Source organism: Acanthaster planci, linkage group LG10 (genome assembly GCF_054643075.1).
Source record: "Acanthaster planci isolate LZ-2023a linkage group LG10, COTS_SCS, whole genome shotgun sequence".
In the NCBI taxonomy this organism is placed as follows: Eukaryota; Metazoa; Echinodermata; class Asteroidea; order Valvatida; family Acanthasteridae; genus Acanthaster; species Acanthaster planci.
In genome coordinates, this window is record NC_141786.1 from 1,738,531 (window position 1) to 1,765,633 (window position 27,103).

The window sequence follows — 27,103 nt, forward strand, 5'->3', positions numbered from 1 at the left end:
TTTTGTAACTTGTTTAGTGCTGTCGTGGTGCATGGTCATGACACTGCCGCATAGTACTTGGACGTTTTGTTGTCTTCATTTCCACATGTTCTCTGGCCTAATCAACCCAAAATATATCACATTTATATTTTGCCCACAACAGTACTTGTGAACTGCGCTAGTTTTGCAGCAACTGATAGTGTGATACGTAGAATTTATATTTTATGTCAATCATTTGAAACTGAATGATTATGATTGTAATTGTTGAATTAGTACTATCAACATGATCAATGCTCAGATAAAAATGAAAACTAGCAATGAACATGTATTTTCTATACAACTTCCGATTCCGTAGGAGGTCAGAGGTCACTGAGGTCAATAAAAGGTCTTAGAATTGTAGCCCGTCATCTGTTATACAAAGTGTGAAAATATTGTGTACAAATATGGAGAGGTTAATTTTTAATGATTTTTCACATAAAAACAGTCAATTTATTCAGGTTTTCCTAAATATATGTGTGCTATTAGTAACGCTTGCAATGCTGCACTACATGGCATCTAATATCGCCAAGGTCGAGTTGCAAAAAGCAGTGGGGTAAAACACCCAAACTTGCGCAGTCACTATCAACACAACACAGCGGGACAGGCGTGACAAGTCAAGAGCCCTAGTGAGAGAGAGACTCCAATCACACCCCACATGCACTTTTATATTTCCCACACATTATACACCTCAAGTAACCAAACATAAAAGAACCACACCTAACTAAAGAATGCCCACTGCATGCCAGTCCCCTTGCATTCACACTGCAAAGAATATTCACCAAACAAAACAGATAAAGAAACATACACAGAAGGCTCCAACCCCTTGTTGTATGGAAGATTGGAAAAGACATCCCTTAAAATTAGGAACAAAAGTAGTTAAAACGACGAATTGATACCAGCTGTTACAGTAGAATTGAGTGATTGTGTATACGTATATTGTTATCAGCTACTTGTATTTGGGATAAGGAATAAGAACAGGAAGTCTAAAGGAAAAGTGTAGAAAGTCAAGACTCACTACTGGAAACAGACAGCAGAAGTACTGATAAGGATCAATCGCAGAGGCTACGTAAACGCTTAGAATATGTCCAGGAAGGCAATGATATATCACAGGTACATTATGGGAACCAGTAAATGTCATGATAAAAAATTATAAAGATTTTTAAAAATGAAATGAAATGTTTGCCTTCGCAAACCAAATCGTCATGAAGAGTAATGATTAATTTTTAAAATATGTTGCATTCTAAGTGTTATCCTTCCACTAAAATCCCATTACAGATCAGAAATAGATACTTATAATAAAGTATTAGAGACAGCGAAAGAAACCTGATATCCACAGCGATATCTCAGTGTTAGAAAGTCGCATACTTGACCCGGCGACTCATTGGCTGTCTTTTCTGTGCACGTTATACAATAACACAAAGTGTCTTCCTCCGCTTTTACTTTTGCGGCCCAGGATTGATTCCTGGCCTTGTCAACATGTGGAATGGGTATTCAGTGCTTATTCAGTAGATTTCACGAAAACGAAAATGCTGCCAGCTAAATTTCATCCGATACCAACACTGGGCTAGAGTAAGATACGGTATTACGTTGACCAAAGAAAAGGAATGTCTCTATCAAATTGTCAGAATATGCTTTGCTTGTTTTAAATCCTTCAGTGGCATTTCCAGATGGCTGACTGGTAAAAAATGAATTTTTCCTTTTTTGAAAGAAGCCGTCCTATATCTTCCCTTAAATTATTTGCCACCGCGACGTTCTGGCTTTTACCTTATGTCAACTTTATTCGCTCAATTCTGAGCATTGCACTGGGGTATTTGTAGCAATTCTGTCGTCCAGATCGATCGATTTGTGACACTGGGTGGTAGCATGGGTAGTAGGGGTAGTTTGGTTGACATCAAAAGTGACCACTGACAATCAAAATTTAATGAAATGACAAAGCCGTACAAGTACTACATTTCAAATTTGGAAAGAAAAGATTGTATTGAAGGGGGAGGTACTGGTTTTCTGTTGTCTAGATCTCCAGGGGGAAGGAGCATTACTCAACCTGTATAAATAAACACGAAAGCGTAAATATCAAGAATAGTGACATTGATGTTCAACACCTGTATAATATCAATAACAGTTTGAAAACTTCATACTTTCATTCGTAAAATGAGTACTTACTTCTGGCCTATCACATTCCTGGTTCGTTTTTAAAAATGTTTCCCGGACCAGCCCCCATTGTGAGATTGTGACTGCCAAAAGGATGAGGCGGAAACCCTTCTCAGTTAGAAAGTGTTCTTTCTTTCTGGCCTACAACTGCTTCATTAACAAAACCTCATACAGAGACATAAAAAGAACAAAATTTGATCAAGAGACTTATCAGGTTGTAGGCAAATAAATGAAGTTCACCATCAACTTTGCCAAACCATACGAATACTACATTTCTCACTTGGAAGGAAAAGGTAAGTTCCTGAAAAGCTTTTGGATTAAATTACACAGCTGAATACTTCAAACTTGACAAATATGACTGAACAATCAAATCAAATTGCATCCACAAATTCTATTGATATTTCAGTGAAGGAAAGAAACTTCATTTGATCAAAACATCAGTGAACGTTAAAGAATAATTTGCCAAAATAAATAGGGTATGTACAACTGTGTGTTTCTCCAATGAAAAGTACTTAAGGTGGTTGAGTTCTGCTCCACTGCTGGCCTTGACGACAAAATCTGGGTTTTCATCGGTTCTGTTCATAAGTAAGTTGCATAACAGTACACAGCAAATGCAGGAAATGCAGGAAATCCAAGGACTAGGACAAGTATATTCTACGTAAAATACATCTATGCGCATGTGGGTTCATGCAAGAGGACAAATGTAGATGTAACTACATACACATGTATATGTAGAAAGAATCCATGTACGAATTCAAGGGTAAAATACAATGTGGGAGGAGTATCACTATGAAATCTCATAAAATACCAACAGTCCTCTGAGCAGACACGTAAAGAAAAATGTAACATGCACAGTCCTAAAAATGCGTAAAAACGCACTACGTACATGTAATAAAAGTTTCCAACAAAAAATGTGCTGGAAAAACTACATGCACATGTAAAACTACACGAACAAGGCAGTAATCTATAACAGACTTCTACGTGTATAATGAAGATGAACCCATAAGAACAGATGAAGGCAAGAACGTGAGTTCATGCATTAGATTTGTATAAAAAGTACTCTACATGTGAGTTCTGGAGATGGGCGTGACGCTGAAAGGGACGTTTTTACCAGAAATAAACCATGAATCAGACTTGCATTAAGCTATCAAGGGACTACAAATTAAAGCAAACACGGAGAAAAAGGTAAACTTACGGATCGTGCTCCGACAAGGGTTTGAAAATAAAGGTGGAAAGTTGTAAAATGTACAATCAAGGTAACGTGGATGACATGCAGCGGTAAAGAGAAAACTGATGGTAGAGGGCGCTAGACTAAATTACTGTGGTTGAGCAGCCCAAGAGCGGAGCTAGGGCAGAACATACACAATTCCGCGTTTGTGGCAAGAAGACATAATAGAACATTTAATAACAAGCTAAAAAGAGCTTTTTTCCTGTTCATGCCAAGATGCAAATTCTGAACATGCTGAATGCAGATTGCGTCATTCTGAGAGAGCGGAGAAACCGAGGGGAACCCTCGCCCTGTGTTCGTAGAGGATAAACCCTTGACCATTGTTTGGCGTGCACAAGAGAATTATCCACTACGAACACAAGGAGACAGTTCCCTCGTTTTACATGTTTTCTCCGAATAACATATGCGGCAAGGGATGAGACGGAGAGACCCCCCCTGCTTTGTGTTGGTCATTGTCCCGCAGGAATCTGGGGAATTTCCTTTCAGACATCTTGGGGATGTGTTAAGTAACAATAGTCTGGAATGTGTATAGGGATTGGACATGTTGGGGGGGGTACCCTTCGGTCTCATTTCTCGCTGGGTATACCGAATGACGCAATCTACATTCAGAATTCGCATCTTGGCATGAACAGAAAAAAACCTTTTTAGCTTGTTATAGTTGAGCTCTGAAGACAAATGACAATGCGTTCGATTTCTATGCTTCTCTATTTAGTTGAACAGATAAACTCAGAGAAAACATGTTTTCCTTACAGTTGCTCTTTGTAAAATAGAAGATGCAGAAGATTGCCAGAACCAGGCTAACCTAATTTACCAAGGAAAAGACACAGACACACGTTCACTTTCAATACTGGTTTATTGTTCAACCCATCTGGAGTGAACATTTAACCAACTAGCCAGGAGAGAGGAAAAACTTCTCAGTTGTCTCCCATCTCTAGTTGTCTCCATCTCTAATTCAACTCTAAACGATTCTTCTCTGTCAGTGAAAGAAAACTGGTTAAAAAAAGACCTGCACGGAAGGACTCCAACTGGAGGGGCGTATACAATGAGAAAATTCCTGAAGAAGACTCTAGCCTGGCCAACTTAAATGAGAGGGGAGAGGAAAGAACATCCATTAAAGTCTGAGGGGTTAAAAAAATAATCAATTTACCAACCAATAGTTTTAAAAAAACGGGTAGGGACTGTCACAATAATAACTGTAAGAGTACCAACCCCCCAATATGCAATTGGTACCTTTTCACAACCTTAGACAAAAGAGTGTAAACAGTGGTCACAGGGCATAACCCGGAATGTAACAACAAAGTAAAAAAAAAATGCTGACAGAAAATTACGTCTAATAAAAGTTGACAGACGGTTTTGTTAAAACCATTAAGCGCAGACTGTTCGGGCACGTTAATATTCCAACGCACCAGTCTTGAAATATGACGTTTTGCAAGAACGACTCCAAATGTCATGACGTTATTGTTGAAATAAACTATATGACATCATCAAAACTACTATTTGAAGGTAAAGCATAATAACTGCGTAATGGTGATAGGTATGAGAAGTGTGTGAAGTGAGTTTCTGCCCCAAACTGATCTTATTATGGGACAAATTTCAACCCCTGCTAGTAATGTAGGATGTCGGGTTTCAATTTAGTCCACCCAAATAAAGTACGCTCATGTAGTTGAGTTGTAAAGTTGAGACTACAGGGGCATCGATAAACACTCAAAGCGGTATAGGCATAAAATGTGTTGGCATGGTTAGCCATTTAGTATTCATTTTGGCAAGTGCTTTTGGAATCCCGAAAGTCTCGTTCGAAAATTTGAAAAGGAACTTATTTTACAGGCAATCAAAAAGACAGTCCAACATTTTTGGGAAGCGATGTGAGTTCCACGAAATCAGACACTTGAAGCAAAATAATTTGGGTTGAAATGCATTCAATGTTTGCAGATTCGTAGCACAACTATTTCATCTGACGTCACCAAACCGTGTTCATGGATGAACTGTCTGTGCCTAAACAGCTTGTGATCCATAAGCTCTATAGTTCGAGCATTGATCTGTTAATTCTTTTAGTCGTGGAAGCGCAATGTAGCCACATTCGAACAGGATTCATAGTTGCATGTGTCTGTATCTATCGACGTGCCGATAGTGTACACTCCTAAGTGTTTATATATCGTATTAAAGATTTCCTGATTACTCACGAAGAAGGTGTTTTATAGATGCCGGTGTAACTGAGTCAAAGGGCCTGACTTCTTTATTTGTTATTTGTTGTTATAACAATTAACGACAGCCGTCCCTCGATCTTCGAATTGTCAAATTTCTTGTCCTTTTTTTCCAAAGCATGGATAAAGCTCCCGAATGTAGTTTTGTTGTTGTTTGGGGGGGGGTACCAGCGTTCTGTAATGTACCAATCAGCAAACCTGGTGGAACGGAAAATTTCATAAACCTTTCCGAGGTGACAATTAACAACAGCAGTTCCTTGATCGTCACATCCCCGCACCAATGTAGTCACTCAACTATGAGGGCGTTTGCAAAGAATACCAACATCCCAACGCAAGAGTCTGAATCCCGGGGGATAGGGGATATATTCTCTCTGTTGTCTATTTTGAGACAAGTAAGAATAAAATGGTCATTATCACCCCCCACAAAAGTAGTCACTGATATTTGTCTACATTATATTTTAGGGTGGAAGAGGAAATGTTTGGTTATGTAGTTAGGTACAGATATTCAGGTTTCCTCAAATTAACTCCTAACCATGCAAACTAGTGAATATTTGGCCAGCCCATACTAAATTTAAATGCAATACCCTTCGTTCCGTGTCACTGTGGTATATACCAGGCAAGATATGGAACGGAAGGGTACCCCTCTTATCTGTCCAATCCTATATACACTCTAGACAATCGTTATCTAACACATCCCCCCAGGAGTCTATAAAGAATTCCTGAGCTTTCAATCAAACAATGACCAACACAAAGGCGGGGGGGGTATCTCCGTCCAATATCTTGCTTCAAATGCTGTGGTATACCAAAGTGTCTTAGTTGTCTAATGCTTTGTGGTTCAAGGGGCATATTTCACTTGCCAAAGTGTGCCTAGTACAAATGGTTTGCGGGCGGCATGGATTGATGCACTGCGTCATGCAATATGTGAGAACTTCCACTTTTGCTTGAGAAACGCTGAAAGGCTGACGGCTTTATAGAAAGACTTATTTCCAAACTGGGCACAGCTCAATAAATATCAAACAGTATCATGGAAAACTGGAGGAACCCCCCCACACACACCCACACACACAACCCCACGCCCTTAAGTGGAAAAGGGGACCTCTTTGTTGAAGGGTGGTTATTCTGGTCTAATTTCTTGTCCTTTTTTCCAGGAATGTAAAAAGTTCCTGAACTTTTTTTTTTTTCTGTCAGCGTATTGCTGTACCAATCAAACAATCCTGGTCGAACGGATCATTTCATCCTCAAACCTCTCCTAGGTTTAAATGCTCACTGATTCTGTTCGTGCCAATGAGATGTTTGATAACCTGCCATGCAGCAGTGTCCTTGGGTCTGACTAGTTCAACTATTCAAAATAACTGGCTTCAGTTTAGTTTGTCTGGACATTTGTTTTTACGGAATGCGCTTACAGTAATTGTCTCCAAGCGTCGATACTGCAGAGACGCTCGCTCAGTCAGTATTTCCTCAGGGGAGGACCGACATTCCTTAGACACGCCTATTCGCTTTAAGGCTGAGCGCGCCAAACCTTTTCTGTGGGTTTACTCGTGATGGCGCTCTTCTAGCACCCACTGCAGAGCTGCATATACAGAAGGTAGTGAGACAGATTAGATTATACGTCATGGCATGGGCAATTGACACACAAAAGCTGCAGCTGTACTGCAAACATAATGAACAGCCATTTTATTTCTGAAGTGCGAAGGTGGCACATTTCTCACACATATATATACAGCTCTTAACCACTGGAGACATGTTTGTTCATATTTTATTCGTGTATACAGCCTTATTTTCCTTTTTTGATTTGTTCTCTTGTTTGCTTTAATTTTGTTAAGACACTATCAACATGAAATTGCAACCTATTAGATTTATTGAACAAAGGCGACCGGAAACTCCTTTCAGTAATTCTTTTCGATTTTTATTTGTTACTCTTCCCCCGCTGGAGACATGCAAGTGAAGTTAGTAAAATTCTAAAATAAATGTTTTCTTGTTGATAAAATGTAATTTAAAGCACTGGTCACAATGTTACGCCATGAACATGTAGAGGAACATTTACAAATTAAACTGCAAGGTTTTCAGACGCCGGAACATGAAACAAATGCTTAGGGGAAAACGTTTTACTTACAAAAAGCAACAAAATTGTTGATGAAAATATGCCTGATTTTGATGAGGTGGCTTGTTTCATGAGTCTTTTTTTGGCAAATGTGCCGTGGTTATAAAAACCCGGTAAAACTGTTGACAAACTTAAAATGTGGTGGCTTTACATTTATTTAGTTCATGAAAAAAGAAGGTTTTGATTTAAAAAGGTTTAATTTCAAAACCTAATCAGTTCCTTTTATGTTTGGTTTCAAAATGTGCAATAATCAATGCATATTCAAAGTGCTAGCGGAAAAACACACCAATGCTTCCACAATACTGTACTGCATAAACCACTTCAGGGAAAAGGCATAATATTCACTGAGAAAAGCACAGACATCTTCGGCTCCGTTTCACCTCTGCCAAACAGTTGATGAAATTTGAATAAAGTGAGTAGTAAAACGAGCACTACAACTACTTTAAATTGATGGGTCTCTCCTGACAAATCTTGGCAGCTTCCTTGGTCCTGGTTGACTGCCGAACAAGAATGGTAGATTTGTGCCTCCTCGAATGGATCGGTCTGTAAAAAAAGCACAAGGAGATGGTAAATGTTTCTTTTCATGATTGCGTTTTACCGTTATGTCCGTTTAGCAATATTATTATCCAAAGCTTCGAAGCAAGAACAGGTGATGACAGAATTATTCTCAAACGTTCTGCAGACGAAAGTTTCTGTCTCCATACTGAATGATACGAAGGACCTGTTTTGTTGTATGCATGCTACGCAAATGCCGCAAAGCATTTTTTGTGGGTGTTGTTGTTGTTTTTTTTTTGTTTTTTTTTTTAATGGCGCTTTCAGGAACTCAGGCTATTTGCGCCAATAACTGTACGATTATTCATACACTTTATTAATCAGCCTCACATTACGGAGTTCGGAAGAAGGTCCAGTTTTAGACGCAGGAGGAAACGGGAGAAAACGTGCAAGAGTGAGTCTTCACTGGAAACCAAATGCACTTAAAGCCTGGGCCAAGCCGAGACTCAAACCCAAGCCTCATTGGTGCAAAGCGAGGAAAGAACCGTTAGGCCTACGCTAACCCGCTCCCCCCCTTTTGCGGGTGGAAACCACGTTTTCTCCTTACAGCTGCGTTAATATGACGGAATACTTCACAGCACTGTCCTATTTGGATAGCAAGGGCAGGGCCTCCTAGCGTCCATAGGCTGTTCGAATCAATGGAGCACTCGGGTCTTCAAACTTGATACAAAATTGTCAAAATTTTCGTGGTCTTTTAAACTAAATTCTAAATTGAGGGAAAGACTGTTAGTTCATATTCAAGACATAGTTCCAGGTGAGGACAGGACATGCGAAGTGCTCCACCTGTAGAGAAAGTGTTAGTTATAGAGACAATGCAATGTTAGCTGGTGTGGTTGAGAAGAAAAAAAAAGATGCAATCAATAGTCGTAAACACATCAGTCAAAATGAATGAGAACTCAGACATTACTAAAAAACAAAATGTGTATGTATTTAGGTTTGATCAGTTTGATATAGTTCTTCACTGAGATCGGTGACTTGGCAAGACACGTGCATCGACTTAGAAAATAGAGAAAGGCTGAGAGATGTTTACAAAGGAATCTTCCAATGCCATGGAGTTAAAAGACGAAATAAAAAGTTAGTAAAACACAAACCTACTTTGTTTTGCCTACCTCCACACGTTAAACCGTGTATACCTCTGTGAAGAATTAATCTCAATAGCAAAGGGTTTATGAAAAGGAAGATCAACCTTGTTTGAATTGCGTGCATCCAAGCTCAGAACAGCTGTGCGCATTTGGGCGCTCAAATCTAGTTCAACATCAATCTAGAATGATACATTTGATCCTTCAAAATAAATTGTAAACGTAAAAGCCAAGCCTGAATGAAGTAATAAACAAATCACGTGTCAATACTAGTACACGGCTCTCGGGGGAAAGGAAGAGAATGGATTGAGATTTTTAGAAGGTTTCTGGCCAATTAGAGAAGAACAATTTACACTGAGTTTCACTCATCACACTAAATGCGAGAAAACTACTTGCGGTACTGAATTCTTTACCAGGATTTACCAGGTGACAATCAATTTTACCCGAGCTAAAAAGTATATATTACACTCTCAGTGTTATGTTTGGTGATGATAACTTTAATAACGTCCAATTCCTAAAGGTACTTTACACGTTACACTGGATAAGTACTCAAGACACAATTGTAGAAAAATACATCTAGGAATTTTTCTTCGAAATGGAATTTACCCGAAAATCTTAACATTGTTGATTTAAGAGGGGCGCATTTGCCAATGAACTTGCAAATGAATTGATCAAATGATACCAAGCCGTTCCAATTATACTGTGCTCTCGTAATGCTATTGTACAAAAGGTCTTTGGTTTCTTGTTAGGAGCTCATTCCAAAAGTGGTGCAGTGGTGCGGATTTTTTTGTACCCTCACTTTTTTTCTGGAAATGATGCACGCGTAACGCTCGATGTCCATCGCGATAACGCCGGTCGCTACCAATTAACACTACAATAGACTGCCTCGCACTATCACTCTTTAAAAGCGTATTCAGGCTTCAGGCTGTACATGCACACAGGACACAGGGCCACCTCGTTTATCTGGTTCCCAGATGTAAATGCTTAAAATATATAAACGACATCATACGAAAAAGAATGTTTGACTATGGGGAACTGAAGGTTCTCAATTACTCACCATACCCCCATCGAACACCCGTTACAATTACGCAGTAGGAAGATTCCAGTCGATGAAGCAAGTTTGGCAGCTTCTGGATACCATTTTTTGCTTAATTTAAAATATATTTTTTTTTATTTGGTTCCTTTTTTTGATACGACTGGCTGTGATATTGTAGATATTCAGATAACAGGTTCTTAATCCAATTTTAGTTTCCAGGCCCATATCGATGTTATTCGTTGTCTTCCCATATGGTCTGATTAAATGTAATTATTACCCGATCAGACTTGTACCCATCTTTAAGCCTACCCATCCTACCGTCCTAGACGACCGTGTCTTGTCAGTCTTTAAACAAACGGAAGGTGAATGGAAGGCTCTTGTGGTGTATACCTGTGTATTTAGGATACTTATTTTTTATGGGTTTGAAAAAGTTTTTTTTTCAAAGAGACCTTCCAAAATGCGCCTATGACACTTACGACAAGCTGCTACAACAATACGTGTAAGTGTAGGCCTAAATACGCGCTACTAAAGTATAGCCTTGGAAGAGCATTGTTATTGAAATCGAAGGGCTACAGAAATATACCTACTAGCAATATTCGCCAAATTGCAAAATTGCACCAAGAAAACAGATAAGTGTGAACATAGATTTGTTTTTCGAACAGTGTTGCTGTTTAGAGCTTGCCTTGGAAATGTGTTAAAATAGTTTTATTCACAAGCTGTACAAATGAGGCCGTTAACCAGATAACATAAAATTGGTGTCGTATGGACTTGTCACAATAGTATTATAAAGTTTGCAAGTGCTGTAGTGCTACAATTTTGGTTCAGGAAAGAATTTTTTCCGAATCTATGACAGTTAAAAGTGCAGATGTACGGAGGACAGTGTGAAACATTTTGGGAATCGTTCTAAAGTGGAAACGAATCTTTTCTCCTGCAGATTGTGCACTTTTCATTCATTATGGCCAGAATGGGAGGAAACACGCAATGTCTCAGGTTACATGATTCTTATCACAAAACGGAAGACTGTAAAAAGGGGACCGCCCTAGGTGACATAGCGCCCCCTATTGCTCTTGCAACAGTCACTAAAAATGTTTTATCAAAGCACCAGCAGTATTCAAGTATTGCTTGCTTGATAAAAACTTTTAGGACTGTTTGCCCCAATGTTAATAAGATAACAATGAGGTTTCAGTGGAAATTGAGCAATGTCCAGGCTTGGGCCTTGTCCGAAGCAGGCTTCCAGATCTACCGATTGGTCTATAGTGTGCGCTTCCCTGCGTGCTTTCAACGAATTGAAGATGCACACTTCGGAGTCAGCCTTAGACAGACAGAAAGCCACGGGTGATGTTATTAACTCGTTTAACGCCCAATCCATCATCCATCGTCTCACTATGTATTACAAGTCTTGTACCTTCTGCACTTCTTTCAGTATAAACTAAACGAGCAGAACGGGATAAAAGTGTTACACACATGTTTATTTGGAATAAAAATAGCAGGTGACTAATACAGTCTAGTGACTCGTTCCTACTCACGGCTGGTTGATTCTGTGCCTTTGATATTAAATTTGACGTCAAGGGAGCAATTTCCACAACCTGGAAGCTTTTTCAGAGTAAAAACCGGGTATAACCGATGGTGAAAGAGGGACAGGTAGGTTTTAATGTTTTTCAACTCTAGCAACAACAGTTGCTTGATGCAAGTCTACGCAAACATACCAGTTGATAAGAACGCATAAATTATAAAATATAATTCTTGGCCAAAAAGTGAGGTCGTAATGTAAACATTCTTTTAAAAAATAACACAGTTTCACTCTGCTTATCCCAAATGCACAATTATTTTAAATTACATGCTACTGTAAGATATGTTAAACTTAACAGCCCTTCTGCGAGATCGGTAGAATTTTCATTCAATTAATTTTTTTGTTTTTAATTTTAATGTAATGTGACATGAGTTTAGAGAAATCCACAGTTGTGAAATGACTGGAGTCTGCTTACCTTTACCATTTTTATAATAACATAACAATGAGTTCCAAGCTCTAAATTGTGTTCCCTTGTTTGATACATTCGTCACATGGCACAAAACTTTATAAATGTATATTTCATTCACGTTGTCGCCGTAATACGTTTAAATGGAATTATTGTGAATGACAGGAAATAATTTTATTAATATTACATAGAGTGTACAATTTAATAATAAGTTCTAAAGTTGAGTGTCCCTCCAGTTAGAGGTTTTTAATGATGACAACGCGTACCCTGACAATCTATTACTCATTTTGCTTTTTTTATGAACACTCCTTGCTATCATAAACATTCAATATTCATTGTGCCGGTAATGCATTTTGTAAACCGGATCCCAAACACGGTTTCGTGACAAGACTCGTTATTCTTAAGGACAATCATAAGACAGGTGAATTTTATTTTCCTTGTGATGTCATTAACTTCCCATTAAATCATCACTGAGGAGAAAATAAGAATGGATGAGGCTGGCAAATGACAGAAAAATTTATAGTGGATATTATACTGAGAAGTAAACTGTTAAATTACATCGAATGCCCTGATTATCTAATGCAGATTTATGATGACGGCTGTTCCATGAGACTTCTAATGTAAATTTATCCTCGCTTGCAAATACATGTTTAGTAGTTTTGACTCACCCACTCATTTTAATTTGCTTAGTAGAGTAAATTCAGCGTTTTTATATCTTTTGACATAGTTTAATTCATAGTGTACAAAAATTGGTTACCCTAAATTTAATCTAACAGTTTCAACAGCTGTTTGAAAGTGTTCTTCCGTACATCTATTGTACTGTATTTCCCAAGAAATCATGAGCACGCGTGAGCGATGTACCTTCCTGGAACAAGAACCCTTACCAGAAATGGCCATCGTGGACAACCTCTAGTGGGTAATAAAACAAGTCCTTGAGACATTTGTAACGCTAATCCGAAAGGGTGAAATATTCCAAGCTCCATGGATCTTGTTGAATGGTGGCTCAGATTGATTCAGGGAGAAACTAAACTCCCCAGGAAGAACATTAAAAAATACAATATTGAGTTTCACTACTTTTCCGCATTCAAGGTGTTACCTGTTCGCTTCATTTCTATGGAAAAGCCTTCGAAAACAGATAGACACTTCGTCGGAATAATAGACAAATCAGGGCATTCGCTTGAATTGTACTTCTTGAATTAATCTGAAATAAAAAAAATAACGGGCTTTGAATGCATCCGAGATGCGAGATTGCCTGTTTTAATTGCCTTGTCTTTTATGCACCGCAGGGGCATTCATCCTTTGCGGGCGGGAACAATCCCGGCCTGGCTGATTGCATCTCTAGACAATTGAGAATCGCATCGCGGAGTCGTTGCGCCTCGTTTTCCTAATATGCCAAGTGGTTTGGAAGGGGACTACAAATAAGGTAGTTGAATGTAGAAGGAATGAAAAGATTCTAATATAAATCCCAAGGAGACTTAACTGCCCCACTCCTTATTACGCTGATTTGCCGAAACTCATAAATAGATGTGCCACACACGCATTTGAGGACAATAAAATAGCATCAGAAATCATCCACTACTTAGCTAATTAGAGCCAACTCAGGTTTCACGCCTGTATCTTTGGAGGCAGTCTACTTTTGCAAGTTGGTAAATGTGGTTTCAAACCCTGTGATTGGGAACACGCCGTTAATCCGTTTTTTCCCCTCAGTTTTGGACCCAATCAGAAACATGAGAGCGCACCGATGGGTCATACCAACCCCTCCCATGGGACTGAAATTCAGAACACCGAATTATCAATCACATAAAGTTTTATTTATCTGCGTAAGGGATGCAATCCTGAACAGCGACTGTGTTTGTCTTTTTTAAGATGAAAAACCAAATCCAAAAGCAGGAAAAAAAATAATTCTTGTTTGTTAGAGGAGGGTCTTCAGAAGGAAGTAAAGACAGGGCGAACCGTGGGGTCTAACGGCATTGTGGCTAGTGGACCGAAAAACTGGAATGACACTTTTGTTTTCGATTACAAGAGTTACGCTGACGTGCAGGTTAATTCCCCGCAGGATCAATTTTCTCATAGCTCCTCATTGTGAACAAAAATGAACTAAACCACAATTTATCGCTAAATGTGGTTGGCACTTTAGTTTATACAGAGCTCTAAGGCCACAACACATAATTATAAGAGTTTCTTCGAATTGATTTATTCTTAATATAGCAATTTACGTAAAATATTAAAAAAGAACGTGCTTCAGAAAAATAGATTACGAATCCACAACAGAATAACTAACTCTTGCTTCAATCAATGTTTTTTGTAAAACTTAACCTTGACTTTTTATTCAAACATCAATTATGTTTTACATGTAATACGTCTTGTTTCGTTACTTTCCTTTGGAAATTGATTCTAATTTAGTGTAGTTATGTGTCTAAATCGAAAGATTGTCTTTGCCAATTGTTTGGTTTGACATATTAAGGTTTTGGTGATATGATTTTGACGTTTTATAATTTTTTTGTACGGGGTCAGGTTTAATCTTAGAGGAGAGAAGGTTAACAGCCATTCGAATGTACTGGAAGATTATCCTGGAATGTTCCAATGCAAAACCCACAGGGAAAGGTGGCAAGTCCCATTTGTGATGCAGCAGAGGTAGCGTACGCTCAACAGACACAAGATCTGGCAATTAAGGTATCTGACTTCAACAAGAATTCCAGTCAATGTTCTGCCAAGTTATTGTGAACATGCCGATCGAAAATTCATATATTCCAACGTGCAGGAATGTGTTCAATGTGAGATGAAATTCAAATAACCCTTCGGTTCTTTTGATGATCCCGAGCAATGTCCGAGCATAAAAGGAACGTTTTAAGTTAAAGTCCCCAGAGAACGAAAAGCACACAGAAGTGAGTTGGGGTTTACATCAGTAAAGCAACGGCGTTTAAATGTAAACTTAGTTTACAAACATTGTACACAATTGTAATGATAATACCTGCCAATAAAAATGAAACCCGTCCCAAAATTCGGAAAAAAAATTCCTCTGCAGTAATTGTAAAACTTTGTCGTTGACACCAATTTGTAGGGGTGAGAGCAACAAATAAAAATAGGTCTACACAATTCTGACTTAGTCGTGTAAAATATTGCCATTTCATTAGTTGATTTTATTTGTGAAAATTTGATAACTATCAGTCCGTCATTAATGTCTTTCTTACTATTAAAATTATACTTCAAGCTATATAGTTCACAGGTTGATGTCATGAAAATGTAAAAACAAACAAAATAAAACAAACAGAAATATGAGTCAAGTGTTTCTGCTTGTTTTGCTGTTTCTCGTAATCCTGTTTATGACTTTATTTACTGTTTTAAAAAATGGTTGCATTATTTAATGTAGCTGATTTGTTTATCTTGTAGAGTCATCCGGTGCCTACTTTAAGCCTAGAATAAAACCTTTCATTTCTCCTCTGACTGATCTCTTCTAAATGTATAGAGATGTTGTACAGAGCCTTGCAGCGTATCGTACCGTATCTATTACGGGGCCGCTTAAGATAAAAACCTTGATTTTGGAAACAGTGATTCGTCTGAGTAGTTTCAATGTACAGAAATGATTACAGACTGTGCATTCATGCAATTCGTGCCATAGCTCAATACTTGTAGGGAAAGCTACAATACTTACTTTTCTTTTAACCGTTTCCTATTTGCGGGGGATACAGAGAGGATTCTGACCTTTCTGATCGCAGTAACAGACGGTTCTGCTGGTAAGGGAACACACTGTTGACGTCAGGGTCGTATTCCAACAGTGAAGAACGAAAGCAGGCCAGGAAAAGCACGAATAAGTAACAACAAAATTGCAATTGCGACGATAAAGCAAGACTCACACAGTCAGACAACACAAAGAAAACAATGGAGCACAAGTACATCTTCAAGCTCAGAAAGGTATGACGTGGTCCCAGGAACCTTTCATTGAAAGGAGAGTTATTAAAATCGTCGCTCCTTTCAATTTTCTAAGAACGTATATAAGACGGTGTTTGAAAACTGTAGAGCTTAAATACTTTGTCGGAGAACTTGATGCGATTTTCAGACAACGTTCCCACAATTTTAAACATTTTGCAGCCTTGTAAAGTTGTAATAATCTAGGAAAGGTAGGTAGTGGTGATTCACTTTCTTTAGAAATTACAAAATTATTGGATAACCCGGGCGGATTAGGAAGATACCACAACTACAATAAACACATACAAAGTAAAAATTGTAACTTATTAGCCAAAAACCTAGAGAGTGTTCATCAGACAGTGCACGGTTATCATTCGACACAGCACAGCGTTCACTCAATGCATAGCGGTCTCTTCAGTGTGTAAATCGTACGGAGAAGACAGTACTCTTTCTCTCGTAATTTTCAGTGGTGTTCAGAGGACGTTAACTACAGTCAAGTTGGTGGCTTGGTTATTGAGGCACTATTTACATTATGATTTCACAAGCGATATCTGAAAGCCAGATACGCCAAAATACGTTGATGGAAATCGTGCAAATCTAAGCTGCAGGGATGGCTGAAGTGTTGCATTTATTTATAACAACTGTAAGCTAACACGTACGGAGTTGCAGCATTGAGAAAGAATAGAGCCTGCTGCATTTAAAGCCAGCGCGGCTGACGTTTGATGTGCTAATTATCACACATGGCTCAAGCTCTGTGCCAATCTACTTTCAGATGTCAAGCTGCTATGAATAGGAAGGAAATGGATATGAATTATACATGTTTTCGCCTCAGAATTTTGAGTCTGACGGAGAGTGAAAAAAAAATTCACACGATTGTAAAGGAAAACACTATCGGCAATGGGATTAGACTGAAGTGCAAGTCATCAGGTTAACTGAATTCATGAACATCAAGTATATCTCAACTCAAAATATCCGCTTTATGCTGTGAATGAGGTTGGATACATCTTCGTTAAGAAACAAAGAGTTTGAAATCGACAGTAGTTTGTACTAATCTCACCAAACACCTTTCCTTTTTCCCCAATGAGATCGACCTAGGATAAAGCAAGTGTTTTGTAGTAGAGATAAACTCCAACCAATCTTCCTGCACACCATTAAAGATAAAAGTAAGAAGCTTAGGTAAACGTCCTGGATACTTTATGAAGTCACGTGAAAATGCATGGCATTTATCATATGAATAGGGAGCATGTACGGTTTGACCTTTTGTGTGGATGATAACAGATATGGAAAAGCTTTACGTTTAGAAATTCTGGGACAATTTGACCCAAAAGAATGAAATATTGAATAGGTTTAAGGATAAAGAGATTGGTATATTTTGACTCTTTCAATGGAAGAGATTGTGTCATAATTAAGTGGAGATATCGATGAAAACTTGATGTAAGAGATATCGCAATTGCCTACCGCTGCGCAATAGTCTGAGAAGTAATGGATGTGGGGCGGATAGAGTGGATATGCCTGACATGTATCAACTTTCTTGTGGTTGGTGTCCTATTGTTAGGAAACCAGTCCAACTGATGGAGGAAGTAGTCTTTTGAACGTTTATTCGATTTCCTTGCCCTACACAATTTCCACAAATTCGACTAAATCAGAGGGTTTTCTGAGTGAATCAGAACTGTCCTTTTTATGGAGGAAATTCAAACAAAGGATCGTCAAAAGTATGCAGAAATCTATAAAATCGTTGAATACCTTCGTACTGGTCAATAAGCAAATTCAATATACTTCTTGTAATGATTCCCAAACCTTTTTATTTTTCAATTTTCCCTTTTCCTCATTCCTTTTTATCTTCCTTTCCTTTTACTGCTATCTTTCTTACTCGTGTTTCCCAAATAAGTAGTGGTATAAACTATCCATGAGGATTACCGAATAAGACTGATTTTTCTGGGGTATACTTATATTTACATCGAGTGCACAAATCAGTTTTTCTTTAAGTACGGAAATCTTTCAGAATCTTTGATTTTTAATGCTATGTGTATCATCTTCTTTTTGTAACTTTCTTGTTTTTGCTGAAATAGTCCGTCACATTTCACATGGTATTATAGCTGGACTCTTTTACAGGATTTGTTCCAAGCCGTGAGGTTTGCTATCCTTCAGATGTAGGTAACTTGACAAAAACCCTTTTCGGGTTTTTTTCCGGTTTATTTATCCCTGGCTTCATCTTCATCCAGTCATCCCCCTTCAGGTTCCAGCAAATAACCTTCTTCCATAGACTATTTTCGATCGATGTTTGGTTGCATTTCATTTCTTAAAGAGCAACTCAAAGGAAAACATGTTTTCTCAGATTTTATCTGCTCAAATAAATATGAAAGCGTCCAAATCGAACGCGGTATCATTTGTATTCAGAGCTCAACTATAAGAAGCTAAAAAGAGCTTTTTTTCTGTTCATGCCAAGATGCGAATTCTGAACATGCTGAATGGAAATTGCGTCATTCTGAGAAAACGAGGGAAACCCTCGCCTTGTGTTTTCTCAGAATGACGCAATCTATATTCAGCATGTTCAAAATTCGCATCTTGGCATGAACAAAAAAAAAAGCCCTGTTTGGCTTGTTGTAGTTGAGCTCTGAAGACAAACGACACTGCGTTCGATTTGGGCGCTTTCATATTTATGTGAACAGATAAGATCAGAGAAAACATATTTTCCTTTGAGTTGCTCTTTAATGTGCAGCATCCACGAGAACCCTTGAGGGAGATTATATGCATTCCAACGTGCCAATGACGCAACCTCTAAAACGTAAACAATTGTTTGGTTATGTTCCCAAAATCGTAACATGTAGAAAGTAATGTCTATACGAGAAACATTAAAATCGTATTTATTAATATAGAGCACGTGTTTTTTCATCCATTGCATGGACACCTTTCGAAATCTTTTGTCATTTTTTTACTTTTATTTTCTCAAAGAACGTTTTACTTCAAACGTTTCAATTTTAAAACATCCTAATTAAACATCAGGCGAAATGACATGCAACTACTTTTACATTTGGTTTGAAGAATCCAGGACTCCACAGCGGTACAACTACAAAGATAACTACTGAGAGGTGGGCCCTCAGGGCAAGTGCCCCCTCCCCCGTCCATTTCTCCAGTACCCCTCTTGAATTCTAGAAATAGCTACAAGCCATTTCATATTTTTTTAAGTCAGTGTTTTCATGTGCACTCGGAGTTCCCCTGCCCCAATATCTGACCCCCATTACGCCACTGGATCCCGATAGTTGCGAGATTATGGGTTTTCAAAATTAGCGATAATACAACTTTTTGAATAAAGGGACTTCAACCTGAAGTAAAAAGATCAAAGGGACCTGCCTCAAGTTTACAACAAAGCCCTGCGTGGCGATCCTTGCAATACCAAAGACGACTGGTGCGTTTTGTATGGCTCCTGGGAGGCCTCAATGAAATTGTCTCCATTGTTAAAAGAACAGTATGGCATATTTAGGGAGATTACGGGTTAATTACATGTTGGTCTGCCTTTCAAGGAGCCAAATAAAGGACAATAAATTCATTGACCTCAAGCAGGAGGATCTCTTTGAGATTCCAGCTGCTACGGGAGCTGGACTTTAGATTACGAGATAGTTCTTGAAATATGCAGCTGCGCACGACTTTACTTGACCAGGGCTGTTTCACAATTAAAGTCCGATGCTTAGGGAAAGGATTAGTCAAAATTAATGAGCCAACTGAAGTGAGGGATGGATTAACTTGCAAAGAAAGTTATGTTTGGCTTTAAGTACAGAAAATAACCATTTAATAGAGGAGTTCTCCGTCATATTTTTCAGTGTGTGGATGTTACTTTTGTCGTTAAATGAAACTAAGGGCTGCTTTAAATAAAGCGAAAACTCAGTTCAAGCTTGTCGTTTATTATCCGCAATTGAAAAGCTGTTTAGAAAGTGTTATCCTGAATATTATCATCACTACAGCAAAAAGTTAGAAATCGAAAAATAGCAAAAGTATAGTTGGATTTTCTGATTCTCAAAAATTAAACAAAATTATATCAAAATTCCCCTATTGACAAAGTTATTGTGTTGTGCTACAAAGGGTTTTCTGTAAAATGTATCAGTAATTAATAGAAATCTTTGTAATGGACGCACTTACTACAGAACCCCTTAAAAAGCTTAATAAATGGAAAATTTTTCTCTGTAAAATCAATGAACTTAAATTTTCATATTGACCTTAGTGCATAAAACCACTTTCATAAAGCTGGTTTCGCCGTTTTGCTCGTGTTTTCTGTTATTGCAAGTAATAGTCAATGTTTTTGTTGAGAAACAATTTTATTTTAAGTCATCTTGCGCGTCAACAAATAGGAACTGCTAAAACATATCAGGTTCAATCTGCCACCTGCTAACTCTGACTAAATCTAGAAGAAAAAGCGATGCACATATGAGCAAGCTGCGTGTCATTTTAGATTAGTATCGTAGCAACTGTGATCATACTGCGCCCATCAGGTGAGGAAATATGTCTTAACACATTTAGCAAAACCCAAACGTGTCAATAACCAACAAAAAAACGTAGAAAGCCTGTAAGCAGCCTCTTTCAACCTTTTCTACGTTATTTTCACAGATATAATTGTTAAGTCGGGAAAAACCGTCTCCCCAAAAAACAAAAAACTGTTGATGTACCAGTACAACAATAAACCTCTTTACATTAACGTGGCATTTGTAATAACAATATTAAGATTCTAAATGAATGTACAGAAAAAAATCTATCGGTATGTTACAACGAAAATATTTATTGAGGCACAACAAAATCTTAAGCAGATCTGCTGTCCACATAAGAAACCCTTGTGGTGCCAACTGACATAGAAAACACTGAAAATATACAGCAAATATTTTGCCTCTACGATCATTTCCTCTATCAAAAATTACCTATAAAGCCAGTTAATTAACCAGTGTTGTAATTCTGAGAGTTTCATTAGATGGCAGCCCATTTTGTTTATACAGTGTTTTAGACGTCTGTCTTGTGAAAGAATTCAATTCCAAAACTGGGAAAATTTGCTTCAAAGCAGGGATAACAGACAGTGGTGGATATCAGCCTGACGTGGCGTAATTCCTGCAATCAATCGTAGGTGCTGTGTTATATTGAAATTGTCAATTTCTACCGCATTATTTTCCCCTGCGGCAGGGGAGAATGGTGCTCTTCGAAATGGAAAATGTTCTCTCCGAAAAGAAGTATATTTGCGTAAATCCCTATGCGTCGAACACGCAGAATCTAATTTTAATTGCCGGATTTATGCGCAAGGCCCCCTCCCTGTAACTCTCTCTCCTTTTCCAAGCAGTAAAAAAAAAAATCTAACATTCGTTGAATTCATTTGGGAAACTGAAAAGAGAAGTTCATCATCCATCAAGGCCAGCTTTCAGATATACTTTGCTGGGTTGACAGTGAAGCGGAGGGCGCAGCATTACCTATTAGAAAACGAAAATCACTTAAGAAGCGCACACGCACGTGTAAAATTGTGTGTACGCAAGGTGAAATCTTATCCTGGAGGGTTCATCCGAACGACAACCTGGTAAGGCAACGATCTATGTCACCCAACACCAGTAGCAATTCCCCTTCCCTGGTTGAGTGTCATCTCAACAGCTCCTTCAGATGGCATACGCGTTATGACTACAAAGTTTGCCATTTCGATGTGTGAATCATCATTAATTTAACGCAAGAAAGACTCGCTATACTTCGGGTCGCCTAAGTGTGTCAGAGAAATGCATCCAACTCAGTTTTGGACGTCTGGCAAACGACTTTACCTGGGATACAGCAGACGGGTGTTAATTCACAAGGTTCCTGGGTTCATCATCAAATTGGTAATATTTTTGTATCCAAAGGGGTTAACCATCCCGTTTCTGCAAACACGTCTGGGTTGTGCAGTTTTGAACTAAACTGAGAAGAAAACAGGGATGGTAATTCTCATACAAAACCTAATGACAGAATAAAGCTTTGCAATGCACCAAAGAGTACTGCATAGTTGTTATAGGTTACGGAACGATACAGATAATGCATTAGTTTGCTGAGGACGGAGTAGACAAAATAAGATGAGACTTCACCAGACCAGATCAACCAAAACAAGAAAACGTAGAGCCCCAAAGGCAAGATCCACACCACATACAGCACAAAGCACCATACCAATAAGTCAAACCAGACGAGGCCCTACAGTTTTTTTCAATCGCATGAGGTTAGTTTTAAGTGTAGTTGAGAGGCACAATTTTTCTTCAACTACGTACTCTTCTTCAATTTTTGAAAACTCTTTTACATTGATATTAAGGTTGAAAGCATTGAAGCGTGCACTTTTTAAAATTTTGGAAAATGTATTACCCAACATCGTGCACAACTGAGGGCGTTTTTGGTGTGCTATAGTTCAGTGCAAACTAAGGTTTTCTGTTCAAATTGTGAACCCAAGATGTACGTACTGAAAACATGTCTGAGAAGGAATTGATGCTTGTGTTTTTGCATAAGCAACGATGAATCAGCAAAGACGACAAAATTTAGTTCAGTTACTGCAGAAACGCGTGGTTTTATGTACAAGTCAATGAAAATATTGATGCCTTCTTCCTGGAATGACATCACAGATTTGCTCTTGAATATGAAAGCGCTCATTAGCATCACCCCCGCTCTAAAATAGTGAAACAAAAATTGAAAATATTGTTAAATGAGACACAATAGGACCAACTGGGGTTAATCAGGTTAACTGAAGCACATTTTGAAGGTTTTTGTGAAACAAATTGATTGCAGCTATTCCTTAAAGCCATAACTTTGCCAGTGTAGGTGGTGAGGCTGAAGTGCAGGGGGGGGGCTCTGTTATCCGTTATTGCAACACTGACAAAGAGGACAGTGTGAGTTAAAATGAAGCTTCACTAAAATATTTTTCCAAAAATAATGAATATCAGATTCATAAAAATGTTGACCCAGCTGTCTGTTATTTCAGCTTACGCCTGTACAAGCAAGCGTATGTGAATGGTCAGGAAAATCTGATGCAATGAACCGTGCAACGTCTGCTAAATAATCCTACCACGAGATGGTGAAACGCTGCCTACCTAAATCAAGACAAGTATTAATAGTGACAGGACATCGCCAGTAAAACCATACACCTAAAAGCGCCATGATTTATTTGACGATGGTGAGGAAAAGGGGTAGAATTACTCTATCAACCAAATGGATAAGGTACAACATTGATTTCACGGTCTGAGGAGTAAATGGTGTTGTCACTGGCGTATCGTTGTCGGGGAAGAACTCCACAGGGATTGTCGTCATACATCGCATTCACTGCGACCCTTCTTACCCTTTTCTCTACCCCAATTGTTGGTATTTTATCTTTCTTTCTCTCTCTCTCTTTTCCCTTCTATATCCATAGTCCTGTTCAGTCTTTAAAGCAAATTTGGCGTACTTGTCTTTGTTGCATTAGCACGTTTTTAGGTCATTCTAGTAGAAATGCGAAATGACAGACAAAATGATCTGTGGGAAAAAGATACGACAGAAAACGAGTCGTTGCATCTGACAAAACGACGAAACATGAAATATCACCGTTTTCGAAAAAAACACGTTTCTGGTTAAAAGTTATTGGGCGCTATTTTAATTCAACCCTCTTTTCATTTCTGTGTACAAAATAGACAAACTTGGTCTTCGCAATCATTTCCTAATTTCTAATTTCGACTATATGAGAAATAGCTTGTTTGAATACTGGTATCAAACCTGTTCGTCAGCTTGTGAGATAAAATCTGACAATCACCAAAACGGTTGATTTGCCGGTTCGCCAGATATACGACGTAGTGTTTTCACTAGCTCCTCGCTAAACGAGGGACAAGTGCAATTTGTGGAAGAGAAAAATGAAAATTAGCAGTGGTTTCCCTACACAGTCTTTCACTCAAAAAAACCACAAAAACAAACAAAGGGCGAAGACAACTGACGGACGGAACAGGAATAAGGCCACAGACACGTACATGAAATCAGGTTTAAACACCGGCCCGATAACCAATCACTTTGGACAAAATACAATGGGCAACAAAAGAAACTTGCCACTTCTGTCAAAGGCGGCACATAAAAATTCACCGCCTGAAAAAAAAACAATTTTTGTACACAGGTATGCTGCAATACCTCTTACTAATCACATGCCCAAAAGCAAGTGATTATCTTTATAACAAAGAAGAAATTGAGATGAAATTGAGATGGGTCAAAAAGCAGTCCTGCATTTTACCTGACTTTGAACTACGTCACGACATAATGCTCTTCTAAAACAAAGCAGAAAAACACAATATCCGGAAGAAAAACAATCATGAAACTAAAGGAAACAGTCTGAGACGAGATTGATTACTTCAATGTTCGTTCGTAAGGTCTATAAGAGCGAAAAAAAAGAAGAAAAACTTAAACCGAGGGCATGAAAGCGTCTAAACAAAAACAGTACTTAAAATCAAAGATAAGCGTTCTGTAGCTTGAAGTAGGACGTACAAATTAACATCATTTGCAGCATGACTGGGGGCTCGCTAATCTGTCGCTGATCCCTTACTGGGAACAGAAGTATTTTGGAAGGCAATCCAGTACTGCTTAATGCCAAACAACTTGACTCTATTAGAACATCAACAGTTGACGCTGAACTTTTTTATCTTTGGATATCTAGCACATTTGAAGGTTGATGTATTCAGTGCGCTGAATTACAAAAAATCCACAGTAATGTGTCAGACTTCGGAGGCAAACCCTTGTTAGTGTGCAATATTTGGTAGCTTGTTTGTTAAAATACAATATTTTGAAAGCGAGGAGTTGGCTAAGGAATAACAGAAAATGGGATAGCTTCCAAACAGCTGGTTTTAGCCTTCCTTAAAGACACCGTCTTTTGTTTGCACTATAATCCTTATTTGACATGACATCCATCCTAAAATTCGAGGTATTTCAGTCACTTAAAAGAAACACAAAATGTTCCTTTCTGCGTCTTGATACTTACAAACTTGATCATGTCTACTGCTAGTTCCCCTGGCCTCTCTCAGCATCATGTCTTTCAAGAGACTGAGGGCGTCTGCATCATCAATCAGCTCCTCAAAGTGGCACGGTGTCATCAGCAACATTAGAGCCAGGAGCACAACCACCGCCTTGTATGCCATCTGAAACAAAAGACCAAATCTTATTACCTTTTCTGCTAACTCAATTCAAAGTGTCACTCAGAAAACAAATCTGAAGAGTCCATTGTAACTTCAGAATATGGCTGATCTTTAAGCGGCTGCTAAGCAGCCGTGGAGAATCTTATTGTAGGAAGAAAAAAATGTTGGAAATGTGTTAGTTTGGCTCTACACGTGGAGGTGATGATGAAATAAAGACAACCGTCAACCGTTAAAAAAATAAAATGAGTGTACACTTCAGCACTGTTTTTTTCACGTTTCATAATCATGATAACTCATATCAAAGTCAAAACCTGATCAATCTACCTCGAACTGACACATGTTGTTTGTCCCATCCAAAATATCACGTTTTTATCGCAAAAAAGCAATGGTAACTTGACATCTGTGTTTTAACAAGTTTGTTTGGGAGTTACATTAACATAAGACATTTATTGTAGTAGTTATTAATACACTTTCAAAAACTGATACAGTGGACTATTTGAAGGCTGCTCTTAAACCTGTTTATCGCTGACGTGTTTTGTGCGAGTATCCTTAATTCCTTGCATTTTGTTACTCATCCTAGTGCCAAAAATGTTTTTCTTTACGGTTCATAAATTCACGTGAGGCGAATTTATGTAGGCGACATATAAAATTAAAATAAAACGCTCAACAGCTTTACGTGAAGCGACCAATTCCACCTTTCTTCAGCGTTGACCCTTTTGAAATTCCGAACATTTTTCCATTTGCTCAAAGGAACAACAGACGTTCCCACCTCACACTCTTTGCCAACTTTCCTGCCATTTTTGACGCGGTTTGACAGCCAGCAACAAGTTGAATACATGTACATTTGCTTGGAGGCTCGGGAGGCATAACACGTGCAATGAACGCCCGGTGAAGTTCCAAGGTAACATAAGCACAATGTGTCAGGCCGCCCAAATCCCTCAAATTAGAGTCTGCTGCACCTCATCAATTATAACAGTCCTCGCGCAAGCCATAAATAACCTATTTATTAGACCTACGTTTACCAGCGTGCTTTACACACTGTCAACCGTAACATCCTTTACTGCTGCTGGTTCTCGCCGCTCTCCATCGTAGGACAGCTGCATCGTTGACATTCATTTGCCACATATCTCTAGGCTCCATTTGTGCAGAATAAATTTGCAACACTACTTATATAACCCTACTAACAGTTTTGATTAGCCATAAATTACTTTTGGTTTCAGAATTATCCCCAGCTACATTTTCCCCTTCGTTTCTTTGAACTCTTTGTCTTATTAGCTTGATGAAGATCTCGTGTGAACGCCTCAGGAAAAGTCGTTTGAGCATTTTTCCATCCAACACACCAAGCGAAATGTGAATGTACACATAAATTTCTTGAAATAACAGCACAAATAAGAGAGACCTTTGTTTGTTCAGGATATCATATTCTCACACCATTCCTAAAGGCCATTTCTAATGGTCTTTTTTTTCTCCAAGTTTCAAGCCATTAAATGTGGCTCAAGCCAAGTTTCTGTACCTCAACCAACCAATGCAGGTAATACAACACCCCAAGCAATGGAACCCGACACCACATAACATTCTGACATCACTCACAAGCACGTGCGAGATAAACCGTCTTATTCACTCCTGCTTCTGGTAAACAAGAGCGTGGTGTGATTAAACGAAGTACCAACGTGCGTTGGGTTGGACTAGAAACGTCTAAACAATGTTTAGAAGTCCTCGAAGGGGCCATATGTGGGGAAAAGCCG

General features: G+C 38.5%; 1 long non-coding RNA gene across 2 annotated transcripts in view; it reads right to left on the minus strand.

The window, feature by feature from the left end:
* Window positions 1-7,479: 7,479 nt before the first annotated feature.
* Window positions 7,480-27,103, minus strand: part of LOC110983550 (uncharacterized) — a 31,164-nt gene continuing 11,540 nt past the window's right edge. The window contains exons 2-4 of one of the 2 annotated variants that reach the window (XR_015426868.1): window positions 25,205-25,361; window positions 15,992-16,086; window positions 7,480-8,239 (exon numbers count right to left, since the gene is read on the minus strand). This is a non-coding gene — a long non-coding RNA (uncharacterized LOC110983550). The remainder of the gene's footprint in view (window positions 8,240-15,991; window positions 16,087-25,204; window positions 25,362-27,103) is intronic. The other variant, XR_002598737.2, reaches the window with a different exon arrangement.